Genomic DNA, 25545 nt, shown 5'->3' on the forward strand with positions numbered 1-25545 from the left:
CCCATTTAGAGCATACAATTCAATGGTTTTTGTTGTATTCCATTATGAATTTTTAAAATTGTGGTAAAATATATATAACAAATTTGCCATTTTAACCATTTTTAAGTGTGTAATTCAGTGGCACTAATTACATTTACCATGTTCTGCAATCATCACTACTACCTCCAAAATTTTCTCATCACCCCAAACAGAAACTCTGTACCCATTAAGTATTAAACAGCTGTTAACTCATGTCCTCCTCCCCTACACCCTGGTAGCCACTGTTCTACTTTTTGTCTCTATGAATGTACCTATTTATTGTAAGTGGAACCATACAATATTTGTCTTTTTGTGACTGGCTTATTTCACATAGCACAGTGTTTTCAAGGTTCATCCATGTTGTAGTAAGCATTAGCACTTCATTCCTTTTTAAGGCCAAATGATATTCCATTGTATGGATAACAACCACATTTTGTTTATCCATTCATCTGTCCATGGATACTTGGCTTGTTTACCTTTGGCTATTGTGAGTAATGCTGCATTGAGCATTGGCTTACACATATCTGAATCCCTGTTTGCAATTTTTTGGGTATATACCTAGGAGTGGAGTTGCTGGGTTATATGGCTTTTGGAGGGCCTGCATAACTGTTCCACAGTACCTGAGCCATTTTACATTCCCACCAATAAGGTATTGAGGGTTCTAATTTCTCCACATTCCTCTCCAGCACTTATTTTACAAGTTTAAAAATTATTGCCATCTTAGCAGGTGTGAAGTGGTATCACACTGTGGTTTTACTTTGCATTTGCCTAACGACTAATAATACTAAGGATCTCTGAATGTGCTCATTGGCCATTTGTATATCTTTGTATAAATGTCTAAATGTCTGGTCCTTTGCCCATTTAAAAAAACTGGATTGTTGTCTTTTTGTTGTTGCGTTTGTGATTCTGGGCTTTGATGGGAGATTTCAGTTGCTAACTAATCACCCCTGGAGTGAGTCTTCTCATTTGGGGTTCTTCAAGATGTTAACATGGTGTGCTGGTAAATATTTAAAGCACTGATTTAATAGCATTTGCCAAATTCCACGGTTCATTTCAAGCTACCTACCTGTCCTGACTAAAGGGACAAAGAAATTGGGAAGGGATGTGCACTACTGTAAGTCTCGGGAGAGGAAATTCTGGGGCAAAATACCTCTAAAACTGAAATCAGTCAAAGGGAGAAATAAAGTTTAAAATTCATTTATTGCTTACAAACTGCAGTCCAGGGCCCTTTCTCTTTCCTGCCCTGGCAGAAGCAAAAAACCAGCCCTCCTCCGCACCTGTCAGGTTCAGATAAGCCCTCTGGTTGCCCAGGTAATTACCCATTGATATGGAAATGAACTGCTCTCCACCCTTGAGGAAAGCCTATTGAAATGTAAATACACTAAAGCCCTACTTCTCTCCACCTCTGAGAATACTGATGATGAACTAAGGCCAGGTGAGATATTCTGGAAATACTACAATTTTACCCACAGTGATCAACTCATCTCTTCTTTATTTTATTTATTTATTTATTATTTTGGTATCATTCATCTACAATTACATGAAGGACATTATGTTTACTATCCTCCCTTCACCAAGTCCCCCCCACATACCCCTTCACAGTCACTGTGCATCAACGTAGTAAGATGCTGTAAAATCACTACTTGTCTCCTGTTACACAGCCCTCCCCGTGCCCCCCCACACTATACAGGCTAATCGTAATGGTCCCTTTCTTTTTTCCCACCCTTCTCCCTCCCTTCCCACCCGTCCTCCCCAGTCCCTTTCCCTTTGGTAACTGTTAGTCCATTCTTGGGTTCTGTGATTGTGCTGCTGTTTTGTTCCTTCAGTTTTCCTTTGTTCTTATACTCCACATATGAGTGAAATCATTTGGTACTTGTCTTTCTCCGCCTGGCTTATTTCACTGAGCATAATACCCTCTAGCTCCATCCATGTTGTTGCAAATGGTAGGATCTGTTTTTTTCTTATAGCTGAGTAATATTCCATGGTGTATATGTACCACATCTTCTTTATCCATTCATCTACTGATGGACATTTAGGTTGCTTCCATATCTTGGCTATTGTAAATAGTGCAGCGATAAACATAGGGGTGCATCTGTCTTTTTCAAACTGGAGGGCTGCATTCTTAGGGTAAATTCCTAAAGTGGAATTCCTGGGTCAAATGGTATTTCTATTTTGAGCATTTTGAGGAACCTCCATACTGTTATCCACAATGGTTGAACTAATTTGCATTCCCACCAGCAGTGTAGGAGGGTTCCCCTTTCTCCACAACCTCGCCAACATTTGTTGTTGTTTGTCTTTTGGATGGTAGCTATCCTTACTGGTGTGAGGTGATATCTCGTTGTGGTTTTAATTTGTATTTCTCTGATGATAAGCGATGTGGAGCATCTTTTCCTGTGTCTGTTGGCCATCTGAATTTCTTCTTTAGAGAACTGTCATTTCAGCTCCTCTGCCCATTTTTTAATTGGATTATTTGCTTTTTGTTTGTTGAGGTGTGGGAGCTCTTTATATATTTTGGATGTCAACCCTTTATCGGATCTGTCATTTTCGAATATATTCCCATACTGTAGGATACCTTTTTGTTCTATTGATGGTGTCCTTTGCTGTACAGAAGCTTTTCAGCTTGATATAGTCCCATTTGTTCATTTTTGCTTTTGTTTCCCTTGCCCGGGGAGATATGTTCAAGAAGAGGTCACTCATGTTTATGTCCATGAGATTTTTGCCTATGTTTTTTCCTAAGAGTTTTATGGTTTCATGACTTACATTCAGCTGTTTGATCCATTTTGAATTTACTTTTGTGTCTGGGGTTAGACAGTGATCCAGTTTCATTCTCTTACATGTAGCTGTCCAGTTTTGCCAGCACCATCTGTTGAAGAGACTGTCATTTCCCCATTGTATGTCCATGGCCCCTTTATCGAATATTAGTTGACCATATATGTTTGGGTTAATGTTTGGAGTCTCTATTCTGTTCCATTGGTCTGTCGCTCTGTTCTTGTGCCAGTACCAAATTGTCTTGATTACTGTGGCTTTGTAGTAGAGCTTGAAGTTGGGGAGTGAGCTCCCCCCTCCAACTTTATTCTTCCTTCTCAGGATTGCTTTAGCTATTCGGGGTCTTTGGTGTTTCCATATGAATTTTTGAACTGTTTGTTCCAGTTCATTGAAGAATGCTGTTGGTAATTTGATAGGGATTGCATCGAATCTGTATATTGTTTTGGGCAGGATGGCCATTTTGACAATATTAATTATTCCTAGTCAGGAGCATGGGATGAGTTTCCATTTGTTAGTGACCTCTTTAATTTCTCTTAAGAGTGTCTTATAGTTTTCAGGGTATAGGTCTTTCACTTCCTCGGTTAGGTTTATTCCTAGGTATTTTATTCTTTTTGATGCAATTGTGAATGGAATTGTTTTCTTGATTTCTCTTTTTATTAGTTCATTGTTAGTGTATAGGAAAGCCACAGATTTCTGTGTATTAATTTTGTATCCTGCAACTTTGCTGAATTCTGATATCAGTTCTAGGAGTCTTTAGGGTTTTTTATGTACAATATCATGTCAACTTCAAATAGTGACAGTTTAACTTCTTCTTTACCAATCTGGATTCCTTGTATTTCTTTGTTTTGTCTAATTGCCATGGCTAGGACCTCCAGTACTATGTTGAATAACAGTGGGGAGAGTAGGCATCCCTGTCTTGTTCCCGATCGCAGAGGAAAAGCTTTCAGCTTCTCGCTGTTCAGTATGATGTTGGCTGTGGGTTTGTCATATATGGCCTTTATTATGTTGAGGTACTTGCCCTCTATACCCATTTTGTTGAGAGTTCTTATCACGAATGGATGTTGAATTTTGTCGAATGCTTTTTCAGCATCTATGGAGATGATCATGTGGTTTTTATCCTTTTCGTTGATGTGGTGGATGATGTTGATGGATTTTCGAATGTTGTACCATCCTTGCATCCCTGGGATGAATCCCACTTGGTTATGGTGTATGATGCTTTTGATGTATTTTTGAATTCGGTTTGCTAATATTTTGTTGAGTATTTTTGCATCTATGTTCATCAGGGATATTGGTCTGTAGTTTTCTTTTTTGGTGGGGTCCTTGCCTGGTTTTGGTATTAGGGTGATGTTGGCTTCATAGAATGAGTTTGGGAGTATTCCCTCCTCTTCTATTTTTTGGAAAACTTTGAGGAGAATGGGTATTATGTCTTCTCTGTATGTCTGATAAAATTCCAAGGTAAATCCATCTGGCCCGGGGGTTTTGTTCTTGGGTAGTTTTTTTGATTACCACTTCAATTTCATTGCTGGTAATTGGTCTGTTTAGATTTTCTGTTTCTTTCTGGGTCAGTTTTGGAAGGTTGTATTTTTCTAGGAAGGTGTCCATTTCTCCTAGGTTTTCCAGCTTGTTAGCATATAGGTTTTCGTAGTACTCTCTAATAATTCTTTGTATTTCTGTGGGGTCCATTGTGATTTTTCCTTTCTCGTTTCTGATTCTGTTGATGTGTGTTGACTCTCTTTTTCTCTTAATAAGTCTGGCTAGAGGCTTATCTATTTTGTTTATTTTCTCGAAGAACCAGCTCTTGATTTCATTGATTTTTTTCTATTGTTTTATTCTTCTCAATTTTATTTATTTCTTCTCTGATCTTTATTATGTCCCTCCTTCTGCTGACCTTAGGCCTCATTTGTTCTTCTTTTTCCAATTTCGGTAATTGTGACATTAGACCATTCATTTGAGATTGTTCTTCCTTCTTTAAATATGCCTGGATTGCTATATACTTTCCTCTTAAGATTGCTTTCGCTGCGTCCCACGGAAGTTGGGGCTTTGTGTTGTTGTTGTCATTTGTTTCCATATATTGCTTGATCTCCATTTTAATTTGGTCATTGATCCATTGATTATTTAGGAGCATGTTGTTAAGCCTCCAAGTGTTTGTGAACCTTTTTGCTGTCTTTGTACAATTTATTTCTAGTTTTATACTTTTGTGGTCTGAAAAGTTGGTTGGTAGGATTTCAATCTTTTGGAATTTACTGAGGCTCTTTTTGTGGCCTAGTATGTGGTCTATTCTGGAGAATGTTCCATGTGCACTTGAGAAGAATGTGTGTCCTGTTGCTTTTGGGTGTAGAGTTCTATAGATGTCTATTAGGTTCATCTGTTCTAGTGTGTTGTTCAGTGCTTCCGTGTCCTTACTTATTTTCTGTCTGGTGGATCTGTCCTTTGGAGTGAGTGGTGTGTTAAAGTCTCCCAAACTGAACGCATTGCATTCTATTTCCTCCTTTAATTCTGTTAATATTTGTTTCATATATGTTGGTGCTCCTGTATTGGGTGCATATATATTTAGAATGGTTATGTCCTCTTGTTGGACTGAGCCCTTTATCATTATGTAATGTCCTTCTTTATCTCTTGTTACTTTCTTTGTTTTGAAGTCTATTTTGTCTGATACTAGTATTGCAACACCTGCTATTTTCTCCCTGTTATTTACATGAAATACATTTTTCCATCCCTTGACTTTTATTCTGTGAATGTCTTTGGGTTTGAGGTGAGTCTCTTGTAAGCAGCATATAGATGGGTCTTGCTTTTTTATCCATTCTATTCGTCTGTGTCTTTTGATTGGTGCATTCAGTCCATTTACATTTAGGGTGATTATTGAAAGGTATGTACTTATTGCCATTGCAGGCTTTAAGTTTGTAGTTATGAAAGGTTCAAGGTTAGCTTCTTTAGTATCTTACTGTCTAACTTAACTCGCTTATTGAGCTATTATAAACACTGTCTGATGATTCTTTATTTCCCTCCCTTCTTATTCCTCCTCCTCCATTCTTCATATGTTGGGTGTTTTGTTCTGTGCTCTTTTTAGGAGTGCTTCCATCTAGAGCAGTCCCTCTAAGATGCCCTTTAGAGGTGGTTTGTGGGAGGCAAATTCCCTCAACTTTTGCTTGTCTGGGAATTGTTTAATCCCTCCTTCATAGTTAAATGATAATCATGCTGGATACAGTGTTCTTGGTTCAGGGCCCTTCTGTTTCATTGCATTAAATATATCATGCCATTCTCTTCTGGCCTGTAAGGTTTCTGTTGAGAAGTCTGATGATAGCCTGATGGGTTTTCCTTTGTAGGTGACCTTTTTTCTCTCTCTGACTGCCTTTAATACTCTGTCCTTGTCTTTGATCTTTGCCATTTTAATTATTATGTGTCTTGTTGTTGCCCTCCTTGGGTCCCTAGTCATGGGTGTTCTGTGTGCCTTTGTGGTCTGAGAGGCCATTTGTTCCCGTAGTTTGTGGAAGTTTTCAGCAATTATTTCTTCAAAGACACTTTCTATCCCTTTTTCTCTCTGTTCTTCTTCTGGTACTCCTATGATGCGAATATTGTTCCATTTCGATTGGTCACACTGTTCTCTTAATATTCTTTCCTTCCTGGAGATCCTTTTATCTCTCTCTGCATCAGCTTCTCTGCATTCCTGTTCTCTGATTTCTAGTCCATTAATGGTCTCTCGCATCTTGTCCATTCTGCTTTGAAGTCCTTCCAGAAATTGTTCTATTTCTGTATTCTCCCTCCTTAGTTCTTGCATATTTCTCTGCAAGTCCATCAGCATGGTTATGACTTTTGTTTTGATTTCTTTTTCAGGAAGATTGGTTAAATCTATCTCCCCAGATTCCTTCTCAGGGGAAGATGTAGAAGATGTCTGGGTTAGTCTTGTCTGGATCAAATTTTTTTGCCTTTTTCATGTTGATAGATGCAGTGGTATGCTATTGACTCGTCTGTCAGCTGGGAGAGCCAAGACTCTTTCCACTTGCTACTGGCCTTTCTTTACTGGGACAACGGCGACCCCTAGCGGCTTGTGTTGGGCAATTGCGTGTAGACTGGTCTGTGTATCTTGCCCCGCCGCTATGGAGGAAGCTCCCTTGCTGTCGGTGTGGCTAGCCTCACGCTGCTGCCCTGCTATGTTGGGGCCCCGGAGGGGGAATGGACTGGGGGCTGTTTGGCTGTTTACCACCGTGAGGGGTCTCAGAGCTGTTGCCCAGGGGATTAGTGCACCTGGAGTTCCCCGGGATTCCCAGCTCCTGGGCTAAGTGTCCCAGGATGTTTCCGACCAGCTGTGGGGTCCCTGTCCCTTTAAGACTTCCAAAAAGCACTCGCTTTTCTTTGTCACAGGGGCATCAGCTTTGGAACCTGCTCACAGGTCTTGCTGCCCTGTTTCCCTAGTTTCCAGCACCCCACACATGCACTGTGTCTGCGCTCTGGTGCGGATGGCTGGGGCTGGGTGTTTAGCAGTCCTGGGCTCCCTCTCCCTCCCCGCTCTGACTCCTCTCCTCCCGCCCAGAGCTGAGGTGAGGGGCGCTTGGGTCCCGCTGGGCTGGTTCTTGTATCTTACCTGGTTCGCCAGGCGCTGGGTTCTCGCGGGTGTGGATGTAGTCTGGCTGTTGTCCTGTGTCTTCTGGTCTCTCTTTTAGGGATAGTTGTACTTGTTGTATTTTCAAAAATATATATGTTTTTGGGAGGAGATTCCCACTGTCCTAGTCATGCCGCCATCTTGGCTCCACCCCCCGATCAACTCATCTCTTGCTAGCCAGTGCTTTTGGGCTTCCAGCAGACCACTGAATGTCAATTAACTGCCCTCTGGTGTGCAAGTAAACTAATACATACACATATGTATCTCGGTGTCTATGCTGAAGGTATTTTAAATTGCAGACATGATAACTAAAAGAAAATGAAAGTGATTTTCAATTACAGCACCTCAGTTCCCCCACTGAAAGTAAGAATTGTGACCATTTGTTGTCATATGCTAGATGTGTTCTAAGTGTTAATGTATATCAGTAAACAGAGGAGGAAACTTAAGGTAGTAGCAGGTTACAACCTGTGCCTAGACTCTTGTGCCCCTTTGGTTGACTTCGGTGCCTTCTGTCCCATTCGTGGGATTGATTTACTGAGTGCATCACGTTCTCCCTTCCAGCCTGTAAACCCTGTTTATATTGAAAGTAAAAACTAAAGCTGTGGTGGTACCACCTGCTGATGAACTGTAGGGGGTTAAATATACCCTTTTCTTGATTGCAAAAAGACATGTTTTGTAAGAAAGACTTAAGCAAGTCAGAAATGGCAAAAATAGAAAGTGAAAGTCCATAATCCCATCCACCAGAGATAATTAACAGCTAGGATTTATTCGTTCAAATCTTTCTCTTGAAACATTTCTTGATACACAAATGGGATGCTCATTTACAATCTGAAAGTTTTTTTCATTTGACGGTACAGTTGGATTAGTGCATGTAACTCTACTAATCCCCTTTAACAGCTGCATAATAATCCTCTCGTGAGCGAAGTGGAAGGGCTGTTGAAGGCTCTGCTGAAGAAGGGAGATAGGTAGGTGTCACACTGGACGAAAAGGTTTATAACCACTTTCAGGTACCAAAACACCCCAGCACCATTCTCTCCACTTCCCCCTCCAGAGCTATTGTTAACTTCTTCCCTGGCATGGTAAGATGAAAATCAATTAATATTAAGAGTTAATAGGAAGACTGTTAAATTAAGCTCCTCAAGGATAATTGCAAGTTAAGATTACATATAAAATTCTTTCATACGTCTTTACAGCTTTGCAGTGCTCTGGTCTTTGAAACTCTATTTGGAATCTCTCTTCCTCTCCAGCAGACCCTGCTCTGAGTTTGAGAAGCATTGCTTCCAAGGCAGTGCAACTTTTTATATATTTTCATCTGTTACTCATTGGCGAGATGGCCACCACTAGCTTTTCTTGTTGTGATCTGCGGGTTCTCAATGTTCTCCATGGTTGTCAGTGTTCCTTTGCTTTCTCCTCCATCCAGGTACTTGTCTCCAGCCAAATTCCTATTGACTTTATCTGTTGTGGCATTTATTACTGTTGTAACTGGGAATCGATAGGAGGAAAGTTTTTCTAGGGGAGGGTTAGCCAAGAAGTAGTGAAAGTGTCTAACAGCCATTATTAGGTGGCTGTCAAAAAAGTGTGCTTTACTCTCCCAGCATGTATCACTCCAGGCAATGAAATAATCCAAGAGTGAGAAGCTCTCAATTGCCATCTGTCAGTTTACAAAGCTGCTTGCCTTGGTCTAATTAGCGTTGAAGGCTGACCTCACATGGCACTTGGAGAAACTTAGAGGGAGATCAGATGATCATAGGGTGTAAAGTAAAGTGACTTGATGCCTGCCCAGAGTTGGGCTAAAGGCTGGTGGTATCAGCTTATCAGGATTTGTGTATTTCATGCTCCATTCTTAGCTCTTTTTCCTTCGGGAGTTGGAAGCATGTTGTTTTTCCTGGTAATACAACGTATTTTCATTCTTTTACCAGTTTAAAGAAGTTAGTTTAATAGGTAGGGGTGGAAGCTTAAGAGGTTTGGGATGGGCTCAGATGCTATCTTTTTTCCTAATTAAGAAGGTCAAGCAAGAATGTGGGTATTGAAAACTCATAAATGGACATTTCATTATCTTTCAGGTTCCATGCTAAACATCAGGCTTGTGCATATATATTTTACTGTGCCTTCTGGTCCATGCCCCCTTCAAAGGCCGACTGCTCCATGCCAGCTGTGCAGCAGCCATGAACTGTGCCAGAAACCCTGCCTCCCTGGCTTGGGTTGATTGGACTAAGAGTGGCCACCTGTCCCTAAAACAGTCCATCCATCACCTAGTGAGCAACATGGGCTTGACAGGAGGAGCTGGACCATTTGTATTCCTCTCCTAGGAAACTAGAACTGGGAAGCTGAGAGACTAAATCAGGCAGTTTGTGGCAGGGACAAGAGCCAAAAGATGATGGGGAGGGCTACAGTCGTGTCAGGCCATGTCTAAGCTAGTGTTCCGAGGAGAAAGAAGGCGTGAGTAAACAGGAAGCTGGTGAGAGAGGAGGAGAGGTGCCCTGAGAGACAGGAGCTGTTTCCCCACAACCACCTTGATCCCAGAACCATCCTCCAGTTCTCCAGAGGCCAAGGTTTATCCTACACTAGGATTCTCATAGGATACCTGTTTTCTTACCACAAACCTCCTTTTTCTTGAGCCAGCTTGAGTAGGACTCTGTTTTCTTGCAATGAAAATGGTTAGACCAACACTTATTTGTTGTTTCTTTTAATAGCAGAAAACGAAAGATAAGTGTTGGCAGGGATGTAGAGAAATTGGAACCCTGATACACTGTTGATGAGAATGCAAAATGGTGCAGCTACTCTGGAAAACAGTATGGAGATTCCTCAAATAATTAAAAATAGAACTACCGTATGATCCAGCAATCCCACTTCTGGGTATTTATCCCAAAGAATTGAAACCAGGATCTTGAAGAGCTATTAGCACCACCGTGTTGTTCACTGCAGTACTTTTCACAATAACTAAGATACAGAAACAACCTATATGTCCACTGATGGATGAATGGATAAGGAAAGTGTATATATGTACAATGGAGTATTATTCAGCTTTTAAAAATGGAGGAAATCCAGTCATCTATGACAGGAACAAACCTTGAGGATATTATGCTAAGTGAAATAAGCTAGTTACAGAAGGACAAGCACTGCATGATTCTACTTATATGAGGTATTTAAATAGTCAAACTCAGAATCAGAGAGGAGAATGGTGGTTGCTGGAAGCTAGGAAGGAGGGAGGGGCAGGGAAATTGCTAATCAGTGGGCATAAAGTTTCAATTTTAAAGGATGAACAAGTTCTAGAGATCTGCTATATAATATTGTGCCTATGGTTAATACTGTAACTATCATACACTTAACATTTATTGTATATTTGTTAACTATATTGTACACTTAACACTTGTTGAGAGGGTAGATCTCAAGTTAAACCTTACCATAACATTGTCAGACCAGATCTAGGCCCTTACCTTTACAAGTGTAGACTTTGGGACTGAATTGGCAACAGTTGGTTGACGTTTAGGGTTAACATTAAGTGCTGAAGATTGTTCTGCGTATTATGGGGAACAGTGGAAAAACCCAGACACCTGATTATTTCTCTCAAGCTCAGTGCTGACGTTATAGGCTTTAAATCTGTGTTCCTGGCAAACAGTGCGAATGAAAAGAGGCAGGGAACCTGACTGTTCATTTATCACCTCACAGCTCTCAACCAACAGGGGGCCTCCATTCTCCTATTTAGCCTCTCAGTAGAATATTTGCCTTTCATTTATTCCTCTTTCCAGTCAACCCTTGGTTATTCATGTAATAGAGGCAGGCATTAATGCCAGTAACAGAAGCCTGCCCCAGGTTGGCCTCTTTTTCCTGCCAGAGCAGCCGTGAGTTCCAGAAATGGAAACCAAATAGCAGGAGAGGTAAGGAGACTGACAGAAGTTCGGGCAGGGCCAAGCGGATTAATACTGTTTCTTCTCCAACTTTTATACTTTCTTTCTAAATGGTCCCTGTTGAGTTCTTCCTGCTGCCAGTAGGAGATTGCTGGAAGGGCAGTGCCATCTGCTTGACTGGAGCAAAAATACGGGACTATTAAAAACTAAAATATTGTTGGGGGCAAATTGACTAGGAGGCTGTTTTTTCTCTGTCTTATCTATTTTACCTTCTGTCACCATCCCACATCAGAGCCCCCCAGCTTCTGATTGGCAACTGTTGTTCTCAGTTCAGGATTTGGAACTCAGCCCTAGCTAAAATAGCTACAGTGAGGTTTCTCAACGTTTGGTTCTTGATTCACCTTGGGTGTTCATTAAAAATGCTGATTCCTGGGTGCTACCCCAGACCTGCTGAGTTCAGATATGGTGCGGCTGAGGTAGAGTAGGGGTGGGAGTAGAGAACTGACCTGGGAATATGAGTTTTAGCCCACTCTGCTCCAGGTGATGTTTATGCGCATTCAACTTAGAATGACTTCTGTAAAATGACTTGAAGTGATCTGAGGATGGATTGGGGATGTGATCTGAGGGTGGTTCAGGGAAGTTATCAACACTTCATTTCCTTCACTATCAGTAGACCAGGTAAGTAGGGGGGAAGAGAGGCATTGCAGGTGTCAGGGTGTTTTCTGAGTGCAAATAGATAAGCATTCTCTCTACTCTAAGGAAAGTGAGGGAAAATGGAGATGCCGCCATGCAAACTAGATGGCAGTTAGCATTCAAAAATTTGTTGAATTACTGCCTGGACGATTGAAGAGTTGATTTGAGCAGGGGCACAGGAAGATTATGTGTAAGTAACAGACTCAGTTTGCATCCATGTTTCCTTCTAAAAAGAGCATTTCTGCACTGTCTTCATTTCTATAATATCTTTAGAGTGAAAGTAGGCAGTTATCTCAAACACATTTGGGGTTTTATGGTAAATAGGCACTGATGCTTGTCAGTGGCTGTACCTAAATATAACCCTACTGATCAAAATGAGGATATTGTGTTTAAGATGGTGGTTATAGTGTTCAATCTTTTTGTCAAATACTGGCACTATGGACTAAAAAGCAAGGTGTCCTATGTTTCATGGTTTTCCAGGCCCTCCTTAACAACTTTTGAATAGGTTTCGTTCCAAATGTTTATTTGGAAGTCTGTTTAGAATTCAGATTGTGTTTTCCCGTGGACATAGTATTCTTGGGCTTCAGGTTCCCGGAACATCGGGCAAAAGTCTATGTAATCTGAATTGGAAGTACAGTCCTCCAGCACCTAACTGGCATTCCTAAGTGTTTTTATGGGAAAAAGCACCAGGGTGTCACACCAGTAATCCTAGACATACATCCTGGCTTCACTCTCTGAGCAGAATCATAGGGCTGTATTGTTGGAGGACACAATCCAGACTCCTTCACAGGGCTTCCTAGGCCTTGCACGATTTAGCTTTTGCTCCCCTCTCCAGCATCATTTCTTACCATGTTTCTTCTGGGTCTCTATTATTATACAGGCAAAAAGAGCTGCTTTGGGTTCTCAGAATGTATTTTTGTAACCTCTGGGCCATTGAACCCTCTAACCAGACTCTTCCCTCTGCCTGGAACTTCCTCCTCATGTTTGCTGCCCATTCGGTGGCTCTGCTATAGGCTTTTAAAACTCTGATTACAGTTTTTTGTTATAGTGTGATTTTCATGTTCTATGTCATTTCTCTTGCCTCTTGCCAGACTGAAAATATTCCACAAAAGCAAAGACCATTTTTTTCCTTGTGGTACTCGCTGTGGTATCCAGCACTTAGCATAGTATCTGGCAGGTAGTAGATTCTTAGTGAATGAATGATTTAATCTAGGGGTTTTTACCTTTTCTGTAGCTGCTATACACATAATGAATGGTCTTTTGCATGCTCACCAGACTAAGCTGAGGAGTGCATTAATTCAAAGATACATTTGGGTTCTACAGAATTTCCAACCACTGTGTCTTTAACCTTACCTCTCCAACTCAAGAAAGCATATAGGAGTGCAAGTGAGAAAGAGTGAATTATCAGAGGGATAACATACAAATGAATATATATGCATATAATTTGCAGACTTCAGTACTTTATTATTCATAGTAAATCATTTGTCTCACCTCTCTTACCTAATGAGACATACCTGTGGGCTGCCAAAACATGCTGAAAAGCACCAACAGCGTTTAGAGTGGGTAACTTTTTTGCCCAAGTCCATACGTAGCAGTTGTTCTGGGATTAGAAACTAGGCTTCTGACTCCCAGGTCACTGTATTTTCTTCCAGAAGTACACATTCTATAAGTGAAGTCTACATATGTTGAAGCAACTTATCCTTCTGTAGATATATATGTGGACCATGGTTACTATTGGTGGTGGATTAGGGGGAACAGAGGGCGAAGTAATGCAGAGAAGTACATTCTGTAATTTAGGTTTGGTTCATTAATGCTGGGCTTGGGGGAAAGCTAAGGGAGTACAGCTTACCCAAGGCACTGCTTACAGAACTGAGATGTAACAACAGATGGCTTTTCATTATTCTAGGATTTCACATCTGTAGAGAGTATAGAACATGACTGAATGCTCTGTGGGTATTTCTTGATTATGCGATTTGCTGAAATTACTTTGCTGGTGTGATGATAATACCATTTAGAATTTTTTCATACTATTGAGCAAATCAGTAAGCATGTGGTTTGATAAGTGATGATGTTGTTACTAGTTTTATGTACTTCCTGTACAGCTAGGAGGAGCCTTTAGGCCATTTGGTTTGGGGTCCTGCCTCAGCTATTAAAAATTACATAGTACCTTAAATATCTGTTGTTTAATGTTATTTTTACTTCTTGTTATGACTCCTGTTTGTGTGTTCTGCTCAGAATAGAATCTGCCATAGGACTGAATTAAAGGGTGCAGCCTAATGGGTCACCTAAATAAAGTTCCCAAGGCAGGTAGGAGAAAGGTCCATCTGTCGGCCCCTGGAGAGGAAGGGAGAAGTGTGCTTTCCCAGGCGCAAGCCTGTGACCCAGGGATGGATTCTTGGGGAAGGTATGTGGCTGGCTGGAGGGACAGCATAGCTCACTTCTCCACCTGCCTTCCAGTAGGTCACACTCTCCATGAGTGCCATATCAGGCTGGTATTTCTCCTTGTGGTGGAAAAAACAGCTGGCAGGTGGCTAATTAAAAAGATGATCTGCCCAAAAGCCAACTTCAAAGGCTTGTGAGAGCCAAGCATCTTTCCTTCCACTGGGCCACCCAAAGTCCTCAGGGACTAGTGGGCCACTATCATAATGAATAATAAAGAAAAGCACCAGTCATTGCATCCCTTTAAGGAAATGACTTTTGTATTCCTACAGACCACCAGTCACTTGCTCCATGACAGTTTTGCTTGCATTCTTCAATATCACTCTGAATAAACTCTGGTCTGTCTGGACTGGGAAACAGAAAGAGCCTAGAAAGGACTGTTCTCGAAGTGTCATGCATTTCCTTCCCCCTAATGACTACCAAACCACCAAATTCTGGGTCATTTGCATCTGCCTCAATTTCTTCTCATAACATGTGGCAAAAGCATTTTGGTAAAGCTTCCTGAAATGAACTGAATGTGGAAAGTGCTGTCATTTGAGGCAGTTTTCAGATAAAAGCCCCTTCTGGTAAAGAAAGGCCCATTTTCCTTTCTTCCTTCCTATTTTTTTTTCCTTTCATTAATGCCTCATCACATTTTGTCCAATTTCAGCTCATTGCAGGCCGAATTTTCCTTTTGATGTCTCCTTTCCAGAATAGCCCCTGCCTGGAAAAGGGAACAAAAAGGCCAACTCTGTGGCTTTGAATTTGCAGCATCCCCAGCACTTTCATCCATCTCTGTGCTTCCCTGGTTGGGAACAAAATCCGAGCGAGCCCCAGGGTTGGAGCACAGAGGGAGGTAGAGCGCATTTTAAAAATCCATGCACCTGTGGGTTTCATGTTTTATTGTCATTCTGCTTTGCAACAGGGTCAGATGCAGGTGGGGAAGTGAGGGAGGATTTGGAGGAAAAGAAATTGGTTTGTAACCTCCGCAAAAGCAGACCTCTCTCCCCAACCCCCGTTTCCCCCCAGAAGTTCAAGTAGAAAGAAAGCCTGTTTTTAAGGGTTGAGTTTGCAAATTCTGGGTTGCTGTCCATCTTTAGGACATCTGTGTCAAGGTACCCAGTTGGGAAGATGGAGCAGGAGTTGGATGTGCTGACATTCGGGCCCTTTCTCAAGACACCATGCTTTTTCTCCGTTTCCTGTCCATTTCTCAGTGTCAGCTTTCAGACTTCTCTCCTTTTCCTCTTCTGCTTCCTTTGGATTCAAATCACAGAAGGCTTACCTCTTTGTGCTCCCAGCTTGTTGTCTTGGTTACAGACTTATATGGCTTGCCTTTTTTTGAGGGGAATATACTTCTTAAAGAAGAATTTTAAAAATAGTGACTGAGGATGGGGGTGAAAGTACAGCATGGGAAAAATAGTCAATAATATTATAATTATCTTTGTATGTTGACAGATGGTAATTACACTTACTGTGGTGAGCATTTACTTAATGTATGTAATCGTCCAATCACTATGTTGTACTCCTGAGACCAATATAAAATTGTATCTCAACAATACAATTTCAATTACAAGAAAAAAAAGTTTTTCAGTTCACCATGTTGGTGAGGACTTGGAGAATTAGGCACTTTCATATATTTTTGGTGGACGTGTAATTTCATACAACTTTAATGGAAGGGAGTTTGACAAAACCCATTAACATTAAAATGTGAAAAATTCCACTGTTTTTTTTAAAAAAGGGACGGAGGGCTCTTTTTCTAGGGGCACTGGGATATGCAGTAGTGCTTAAAACTGTGGTTTGCGAAACCTGGCTGTACTTTGATATTACTGGGAATGCTCCGAAACACTATTGCCTGGGGCCCAGGCCTGACCAACTGAGTAAGGACCTTGAGGAGTAGACCCAGGAATTGGTATTTTGTTGTAAATAAACTGCCTTGGTGACTCTAATGTGCATTCAACATTTAGAACCATTGAGTTTTAACAGTAGAGCCAAATAGCTGGGTTCTGGGCTGTTTGAGATAGGAGAGGGAAATATGATCAACTTTACTGTAGTTTTTCCTGCTTGGAAGATGGGACCAGTAAAACTTGAGGAGTTAAAGAGGCCCACTGTGGCTGTCCTGTGATTACTATCATATACAAACGAGAAGAACTGTCCTTTAAAAAAACAAAACCAAAACCAGTTATCCACTGGTCCCTAACTGTGGCCTGTAACAGTCTCAGGGATTAAAATAAATATTTTCAGTTGCTTCTAGAGAAGGAGCTTATATGTGGGGAGGAAGATCAGATTCACTTCCCTAGTGTAGTTTGAACAGAGCTTTCTGTCATTTATGAATATATTCTTCCACACTGTAGGATGCATTTTTGTTCTACTGATGGTTCCTTTGCTGTACAGAAGCTTTTCAGCTTGATATAGTACCACTTGTTCATTTTTGCTTTTGTTTCCCTTTTTATTGTATTTTTCTACATAAAGACATATGTGCTGATGCTCCAGACCTGAAACATTAGAAGAATATGACACAGAGAAAATAAAAGTCCCCTAGAAGTCTCCTAGAGATGACCATTGTAAACATGTTTTTTCTTCAGATTTTATGTTTGATTGGCTATTAAAAGCTCAGATAATTTGAAAGGACTAGAGTAGTATGTATGATTGTCTCCAGCCCTGAGTCCCACTCAACTGTTTTTTAAAATTTTATTTTGGTATCATTAATCTACAATTACATGAGGAAAATTATGTTTACTGGACTCCTCCCATCATCAAGTCCCCCCACATACCCCATTACAGTCACTGTCTATCAGCGTAGTAAGATGCTATAGAATCACCACTTGTCTTCTCTGTGTTGTACAGCCCTTCCCATGCCCCCCTACTACATTGTGTCTGCTAATAGTAATGCTCCCTTTTTTCCCTCTCTTATCCCTCTCTTCCCACCCATTCTCCCCAGTCCCTTTCCCTTTGGTAACTGTTAATCCATTCTTGGGTTCTATGAGTCTGCTGCTGTTTTATTCCTTCAGTTTTTTTCTTTGTTCTTATACTCCACATCACCTGGCTTATTTCACTGAGCATCATACCCTCTAGCTCCTTCCATGTTGTTGCAAATTGTAGGATTTGTTTTCTTCTTATGGCTGAATAATATTCAATTGTGTATATGTACCACATCTTCTTTATCCATTCATCTACTGATGGACACTTAGGTTGCTTCCATTTCTTGGCTATTGTAAATAGTGCAGTGATAAACATAGGGGTTCATCTGTCTTTTTCAAACTGGGCTGCTGCATTCTTAGGGTAAATTTCTAGGAGTGGAATTCCTGGGTCAAATGGTATTTCTATTTTGAGCTTTTTGAGGAATCTCCATACTGCTTTCCACAATGGTTGAACTAATTTACATTCCCACCAGCAGTGTAGGAGGGTTCCCCTTTCTCCACATCCTTGCCAACATTTGTTGTTGTTTGTCTTTTGGATGGTGGCGATCCTTACTGGTGTGAGGTAATATCTCATGTGGTTTAATTTGTATTTCTCTGATGATTAGCGATGTGGAACATCTTTTCATGTCTCTGTTGGCCATCTGAATTTCTTTGGAAAAGTGTCTGTTCAGATCCTGTGCCCATTTTTTAATTGGATTATTTGCTTTTTGTTTGTTGAGGTGCATGAGCTCATTATATATTTTGGATGTTAACTCTTTACCAGACCTGTCATTTATGAATATATTTTCCCATACTGTGGGATGCTTTTTTGTTCTATTGATGGTGTCCTTTGCTGTACAGAAGCTTTTCAGCTTGATATAGTCCCACTTGTTCATTTTTGCTTTTGTTTCCTTTGCCCGGGGAGATATGTTCATAAAGAAGTTGCTCATGTTTATGTCCAAGAGATTTTTGCCTATGTTTTTTTCTAAGAGTTTTATGGTTTCATGACTCACATTCAGCTGTTTGATCCATTCTGAATTTACTTTTGTGTATGGGGTTAGACAATGATCCAGTTTCATTCTCTTACATGTAGCTGTCCAGTTTTGCCAACACCAGCTGTTGAAGAGGCTGTCATTTCCCCATTGTATGTCCATGGCTCCTTTATCGTATATTAATTGACCATATATGTTTGGGTTAATATCTGGACTCTATCCTGTTCCACTGGTCTGTGGGTCTGTTCTTGTGCCAGTACCAAATTGTCTTGATTACTGTGGCTTTGTAGTAGAGCTTGAAGTTGGGGAGTGAGATCCCCTCCACTTTATTCTTCCTTCTCAGGATTGCTTTGGCTATTCGAGGTCTTTGGTGGTTCCAGATGAATTTTTGAACTATTTGTTCCAGTTCGTTGAAAAATGCTGTTGGTAATTTGATAGGGATTGCATTGAACCTGTAGATTGCTTTAGGTAGGATGTCCATTTTGGCAATATTAATTCTTCCTAGCCAAGAGCATGGGATGAGTTTTCATTTGTTAGTGTCCTCTTTAATTTGTCTTAAGAGTGTCTTGTAGTTTTCAGGGTATAGGTCTTTCACTTCCTTGGTTAGGTTTCTTCCTAGGTATTTTATTTTTTTTGATGCTATTGTGAATGGAATTGTATTCCTGATTTCTCTTTCTGCTAGTTTATCATTAGTGTATAGGAAAGCAACAGATTTCTGTGTATTAATTTTGTATCTTGCACCACTCTACTGTTTTTTCTTCTCAGAAACAAGTCACCATTACCAGTTTCTTGGAAGTCTTGAGAGTCACTTTATGCATAAACAATGCTTGAATGTTTTAAAGTGGCTTTTGATTATTAGGTGACCAAGTCTATCTGTATACCATAGAGACATCTGTTTGTTTCATTTATTCATTGAACAAGTATCTGATGATCATATTTTATGACCCAGGCAGCACCACATTAGCTTCTGGACCTACACTTAAGCACCATCACACAGCCCTGGCCCCTGCCCTCCAAGAGCTTACAGGCTGGCAGGGAAGATTGACATGTAACACAAACACAGCTACTATAAAATGAGAAATGGTGGTGAGTGTTGGGAAGAAAAAGAACAGAGTTGGTATGTGCCAATTCTCAAATCATGGTAGAGAGTCCCCTTCCCCAGTTGTCTAATACAGAGGTGTGGAGGGCAGATGGGAAGGAAAGATAACCCCAAGCTTTATTCTTGCCTTCAGTTTCTTCTTTCTTGCCAGAATTTTCTTTTGACACAATGGCCTGCTGAGAGTCAGGGTAAACCACCAGGCAGCTTCATCGTGGGTTGGCCCAGTGCTAGTAGTACTCTAGGTCAGAAGACCTCTGTCAGACAGACTGTGAGCTTCTTACAGACAGGAACTATGTCCTGTATGTCTTTTTGTACCCAGAATCCCAGCAGGGACAAACTGATACAGTCACCCAGACGATAGGTACTTAGATTACATTCTTGTTTTATACCTTAGCAGCCCTGCAAGTAGTAGGTGTTCTGATTTGTGGTTTTCAAGATGAGAAATCTGAGGTTTAAAGAGGTATACAAAAAACTTCCTCTTTTAAAAAAATGCTCTCATTCCTTCTCCCACTTGACCATAGCTGCATAGTTTCTCAGCAGCAGAGCTCTGCAAACACTTGCTGGCTCACATGGCTGTGACCCTGACCCAGTTGGTCTCCTTCCTGCAGGGAACTGGCTACTATCCACCCCTCTCATGGGCTGGCCTAGGCTCTGTTCCTTCAGAGTTGTCTGGAAAGGTTTTAAGATAACCAGATCATCCTGTTTAAATATTTTTCTGGGATTGAGGTCAAGGCAGCAGCGTGATCCTCTTCTTAAATGGGTCAGAGGAGGAGGAATCCCGCGGCTTCCCGAAAGGTTGAGCTTCTCTGTACTCATGCCACTCTTCCCTTCTCTTCCATCTTGTGTCCCGGGCTGGGCTCTGGGAGTACAGTCACATTTTGCACATACTTCCTGGGGAAATTTTCTGTGTCTGATGCTGTGTTAGGCACCATGGAGAGTGGAGGCCGAGGAAACTCCTCAAAAGACAAATGATCATTATGGGGGAGGTAAAAGGCAGTACTGGCTGCAAGCACCATCTTTGTAATCAGGTAGTGTGGGTTCAAAGCCTGACTATCTGATTTAATAGTTGCATGACCTTAGGCAGGTTACCTAACCTTTACTTGGCTCATTCTCCTATGTAAGTGGAGGTAGGGTGGGGGAACTGTATGTACCTCATAGGGTTTCTAGGAGGAATACATGAAACAATACATACAAGAGGCTGAATATAGTGCCAGGTGCATAGTAAAGCACTCAGTAAAGAATAGTTGCTGCCATTATTATTGTTACTATGACTGCTATTATTATTAAAAACAGTAGGAGACTAATAGAGTGATAAGTGTGTAGTACCAGTAAATACAAAGGGAGTTCCAGAAAGAAATGATTGGTTTGGGTGGGTTATCCAGGAAATCTCTGGAGGAGGCAGAAGTGGTGGAATGAAACATGCCAGGTAGAGTAAATACGAAAGTGGGAGGCTGACCTTATCTGGAGTGGGTACAGAAATGAGGAAGAAACTCACCACTTAGTGCACTCAGACTCCACTCCCAGCTCCCTGGTCTTCACAGCCAGTATCTCCAGCCCTAGATGGCTCCTCATTTCAGAGTCCTGCATTAATTACTACTCGCAATTTCAAGGTGGCATCCAGAGGGGGGCTTGTTGGCTGGCTGCTCTGGCTGAACTGTAGAGGGTGTCTGTGCCTTGGAGTTAAAACATGGGCCGTAACTCTGCAACCTGGATTTATGGGTTCAAATCCTAGTTTTTGTCAGCTTACCCAGGGAGGTTTGGTTTCATACTCCCCAACTTTTCAAAAGACTTCCTGATAAACCATGAGGCGGATAAATAGATGAATGATAGGAGAGAGACATGTAACACTTGTCATACTCTTTCTGATATCAAGGTTCCTGAAGCTAATGGGCTTGTTGGATGACCTAAAATCAGAACCCAGTGGAGTTGAAGGGACCATGTATGTATATCACACCTTTGTATTGACCAGAACTCATGAATCCTTTTCTCTCTCCAGTGTTGGAAAAACATCAGTGACAATTTTTCTCTTGGATGTTCCTGTTTTCTGATTACATGCAAATGTGTATGTGCTATGAGCGTGTTACTCTCTGGAGTTTCTTTTTAATCTTATTGATAATATTTGGAAAATACCCACTTTTCAGCAGCAATTTAGATAGTTAACTATGATTCTCTCATTGAGTGTTCTTTTTGGGTTTTGTTCCCCAGTTCAACTGATGTTTCCATCCAGGGCCACCACGAATGGCTATGCACTGCACAACCCTAGGAGAGGGTGCCATTCACATAGACTATAATTGAATGGCGCCACTAGGGTTGTGCAGTGCACAACCTACACAACTGTACTCGGTGGCCCTGGCATCATGTCATATCAGTGCTTCTTTCCTTCAAGGGTGGGGTTTGGGGAGAGGTGGAGAGTAGCACTTTGGAGCTGTTCTCAGGGACTTAGTAAGGGGCTTGAAGCAGTGAGCTGCTGCTGTGACTAGGAAAGGAAGAGAAAAGTGCAATTGTGGCTTTGAGAGGACTATCCTCTGGCAGTGGCAATCACTGAATGGGAGGACTGCTTACCTTCTTTCAGTAAGTAGTGTTTTGAGGGCCTACTATATGAGAGTTGAAGAACAGGGAAGAGTTTGTATAGGAGGGAGAATTTATACTGGACCTTGTCAGAGAAGCAGGGTAATAAACATACAACGATGAGTTGCGAGGAGAACGTTCCAGGGGAAAGGAATAGGAAGAGGAAAGACAGATAGGAAACTGCATGGGGTATATCGCTAATGGTAAATAATTCATTTTCGTTTGATAGGAAGGCACTTGAAAAAGAGTAGTGAGTAATAATGCTGGTTGCGGGGTCAAATAATGATGGAGCTGGGGAGGGACTTGGATGCCAAATTAAGGAGTTTGGATTTTATTGAAGCAGTAAGGAGCTATCTAAATTTTTAACAGATACTTTGAGGTGTAATTCACTCAATGTACGATTCACCCATTTAAAGTGTTTAATGAATGGTTTTTACTATTTTCACAGGTATGTGCAGCCATCACCACAGTCAATTTTCATCCCCTCATAAAGAAACTCCTTACCATTTAGCTATCACTCCATACCTGTCCTTCTCCCATTCCCCCAGCCCTAAGCAACAACTTACCTATCATATGGGTAATACCACATTTTGTTTATCCATTCATCCATTGTTAATTATTTGGGTTGTTTCCACCTTCTGGCTATTATAAATAATGCTGCTATGAACACTCATGTTTGTTCTGATGTGGACATTTTTCTTAGATATGTAGGAGTGGAATTACTGGATCGTATGCTGGCTCTATGTTTTACCTTTTGAGAACTGCTGTACTGTCTTCTAAAGTTGAAGCACCACTTTACATCCCTACTAGCAGTGTATAAGGTTTCTAGGTTCTCCACATCATTGTGAATACTTAGGACTATCTTCTTTATTTTAGCCTTGCTTGTGGGGTATAAAGAGGTATCTCATTGTGGATTTGATTTTCATTTCCCTAATGACTAAAGATACTAGCATCTTTTCATTCATTGGGCATTTCTATGTCGTCTTTGCAGAATTGTCTGTTCATATCCTTTGCCTACTTTTTAATCAGGTTGTCTTTTTATTGTTGAGTTTTAAGAGCTATTGATGCATTTTGGATACTAGACTCTTATCAGAAATAGGATTTGCAAAAACTTTCTTCCATTCTTTGGGTTGTCTTTGCCTTCTTGATAGTGTCTTTTGAAGTCCCCAAATTGTAGTTTTTGTAAAGTCCAGTTTACATATTTTTTTGTTGCTGCTAGTGCTTTTGGTGTCACATCTATGAATCAATTGCCAAATCTGAGGTCATGAAGATGTACCATTGTGTTTACTCTTAAGAATTTATTATAGTTTTTGTTTTTACATTACGGTGATTAATTTTTTTATATGGTTGTGAGGTAGGGGTCCAAACTTTATTGCTGTACGTGTGGAAATCCAGTTGTCCATCACCATTTGTTGAAGAGACTATTTCCTCCATTGAATGGTCTTGGCACCCTTGTTGCAAGTCAGTTGTGAGGGTTTCTTTTTGGACTTTTCAGTTCTGTTCCATTAGTCTGTATATCTCTCCTTATGCCAGCACCACACTGTCTTTTATTACTGTTGCTTTGGAGTAGGTTTTGAAATGAGCTAGTGTGGGTCCTCCTTCTTTTTCTTCTTTTCAGGGTTGTTTTCGTTATTTGATGTCTCTTGCAAATCTACATGAATTTTAGAATTAGCTTGCCAGTTCCTTTGAAGAAGTTATTCTGATGGGGTTGTGTTGAATCTGTCATCCTAAATTTTTAAGGTGGATTATAACATAATTGGGGCTCTATTTTAAGAATAGGAACCTGACAATACTGTATGAACTGGAGTGAAGCAGGGGAGACACTGAAGACCTGGAGATCAGATAGGAGACTGATAGTCAAAGAAAATGAAAGGGACTGAACTAGGAAAATAGAGTGAGGACAGAATAAAGTGAGTATCACAGTAAAGCCAGATGAATATTTTTGTCTTCCATTGTGTGTAAAAGTTATGTTTACAGTGTAGTGTAGTCTGTTGAATACTTTATTGCTTTAAAATGCTAACCATCTTCTGAGCTTTCAGTGAGTCTTAATTGTTTTGCTGGTAGAGGGTCTTGCCTTGATGTTGATGGCTGACTGATCAGGATGGTGGTTGCTGAAGGTTTATGCATTTAGGTCTGAGATACCTGTGTGACATCCAGATGGAAAAATTCAGAAAGCACTTGGTATCTGCATAGAAACACTTTTTGAAGTTAAGATATTGGAGGGAGGCAAGCACTGTTGCTCTTTCCCATTTCAGAATGTAGAAACTTGAGGTTCAGGGGGGAAACCTGAGGTATAGTGGGTGAATAGAACTGGCTAGGTAGCCAGGGTCCACATGGTTTAGGGCCTCAATTACCTCACGAATGACTTTGAACTCTGTTCAGTGGCTCACCAGTGCCAATTTAAGATTTGTCAGGAGGGAAAGATTGATAATCAGATCCTAGCTCTAAATCTACTGTAGGACTGTGTGTAACAATAGAGAGCCATTTAATATCCCAAATTAAATCCAAGACCCTAATGAATTCTATAGGCCATTAGAAAAAAAGAGAGGTGTTACCTGGAATTATTGGAGAAAGCTTTGCGGAGGAAATAGAACTTGCCATGGGCTTGGATGGAATTTGCAGTGAGAGAAGAGGAAAGGCATCCGAGAAGGATGATGCAATCAGTAGCTGATACTGATTTTATTCCTTACAGTGTGCCAAGCACTGAACTAAGTGCTTCAAATATTTAATCCTCACATCTACCCTATGAGGTAGTACTGTTGTAATCCCCATTTGACAGATGAGGACACTGAGCTTAGAGTGGTTCAGTGTTTTCTTCCTGTAGGTAGGTGGACAGGTGGACACGGCAGCAAAGTAATATATCAGAATGGAATTAGAATCTAAGTGAAGTTAGATGAATTGGAAGTTTAATATGTGCTGTTGCTTATGTAGCTCACAGTAGGGATTGGTTTTCTATTGAGATCTGAAGAATTACAGCTACTGTGTATTGAGTACTATGTGCCAGCCATTGCCACAAGTGCTTTGCTTGCTTTATCTCATTTGATCCTCTCTCAAATCTCATGAGACATAGATACTATTTTTATCCCTATTTTAAAGACGGAAGTTCCTCCATTCTGTTGCTGGTCCCCCGCTGGTGAGTGGTAGAGTCTCAGCATGTGGACCCAAGTCTGGCTTGACTCAAAAGGCCATAATCTTAACCACTTACTGATGCCGCCTGTTGCACTTATAATCCTCTTAAAAGGGATGAATTTGCAGAAAACCTTTTTTAAAAAATTGAAATACAGTTGATGTGCAATATTACATTGGCTTCAGGTGTACAATATAATGATATGATTCATAGAAAATTTGATGTTGATGAGCAGAAGTTCTCCGGACCCAGGTTACTGCTTGGGTGTGGACACTGGCGTTGTGACCATCCTCAACTCTGACTGCTGATGGTTGACTAAACTCCCCCCCCCCCCCCCCGTCTTTCTTTAGGTGTAATTCAAGCAGGTTACCATCTGGTGTTCGAAGTCTGGGAACCATTCTGGTTCTGCTGTGACCTTAAAACATTTTTAATCTGTTGTATGTTGATTTTCAAGCCTAACTCTTTAATAGATAGGTACTCTTACTTCCCTTTCATTAAATTCTTGAGGGAAAGCTCACTTAT

The 25545-nt window shown here is 40.9% G+C and overlaps 1 protein-coding gene across 15 annotated transcripts in view; it reads left to right on the forward strand.

Annotated features, from left to right (window-relative positions):
* The window catches only part of TMEM164 (transmembrane protein 164), a 314697-nt gene that overhangs the window by 43317 nt on the left and 245835 nt on the right, over window positions 1-25545 (forward strand). Inside the window, exon 1 of one of the 15 annotated variants that reach the window (XM_036912668.2) lies at window positions 20474-21267. The exons of the other annotated variants lie outside the window; for them this stretch is intronic. The gene's annotated coding sequence lies outside the window, so the exon portion shown is untranslated. Of the gene's footprint in view, window positions 1-20473; window positions 21268-25545 lie in introns of those variants that run through there. 15 annotated transcript variants of the gene reach the window in all.

Source organism: Manis pentadactyla, chromosome X, assembly GCF_030020395.1.
Source record: "Manis pentadactyla isolate mManPen7 chromosome X, mManPen7.hap1, whole genome shotgun sequence".
Lineage (NCBI taxonomy): Eukaryota > Metazoa > Chordata > Mammalia > Pholidota > Manidae > Manis > Manis pentadactyla.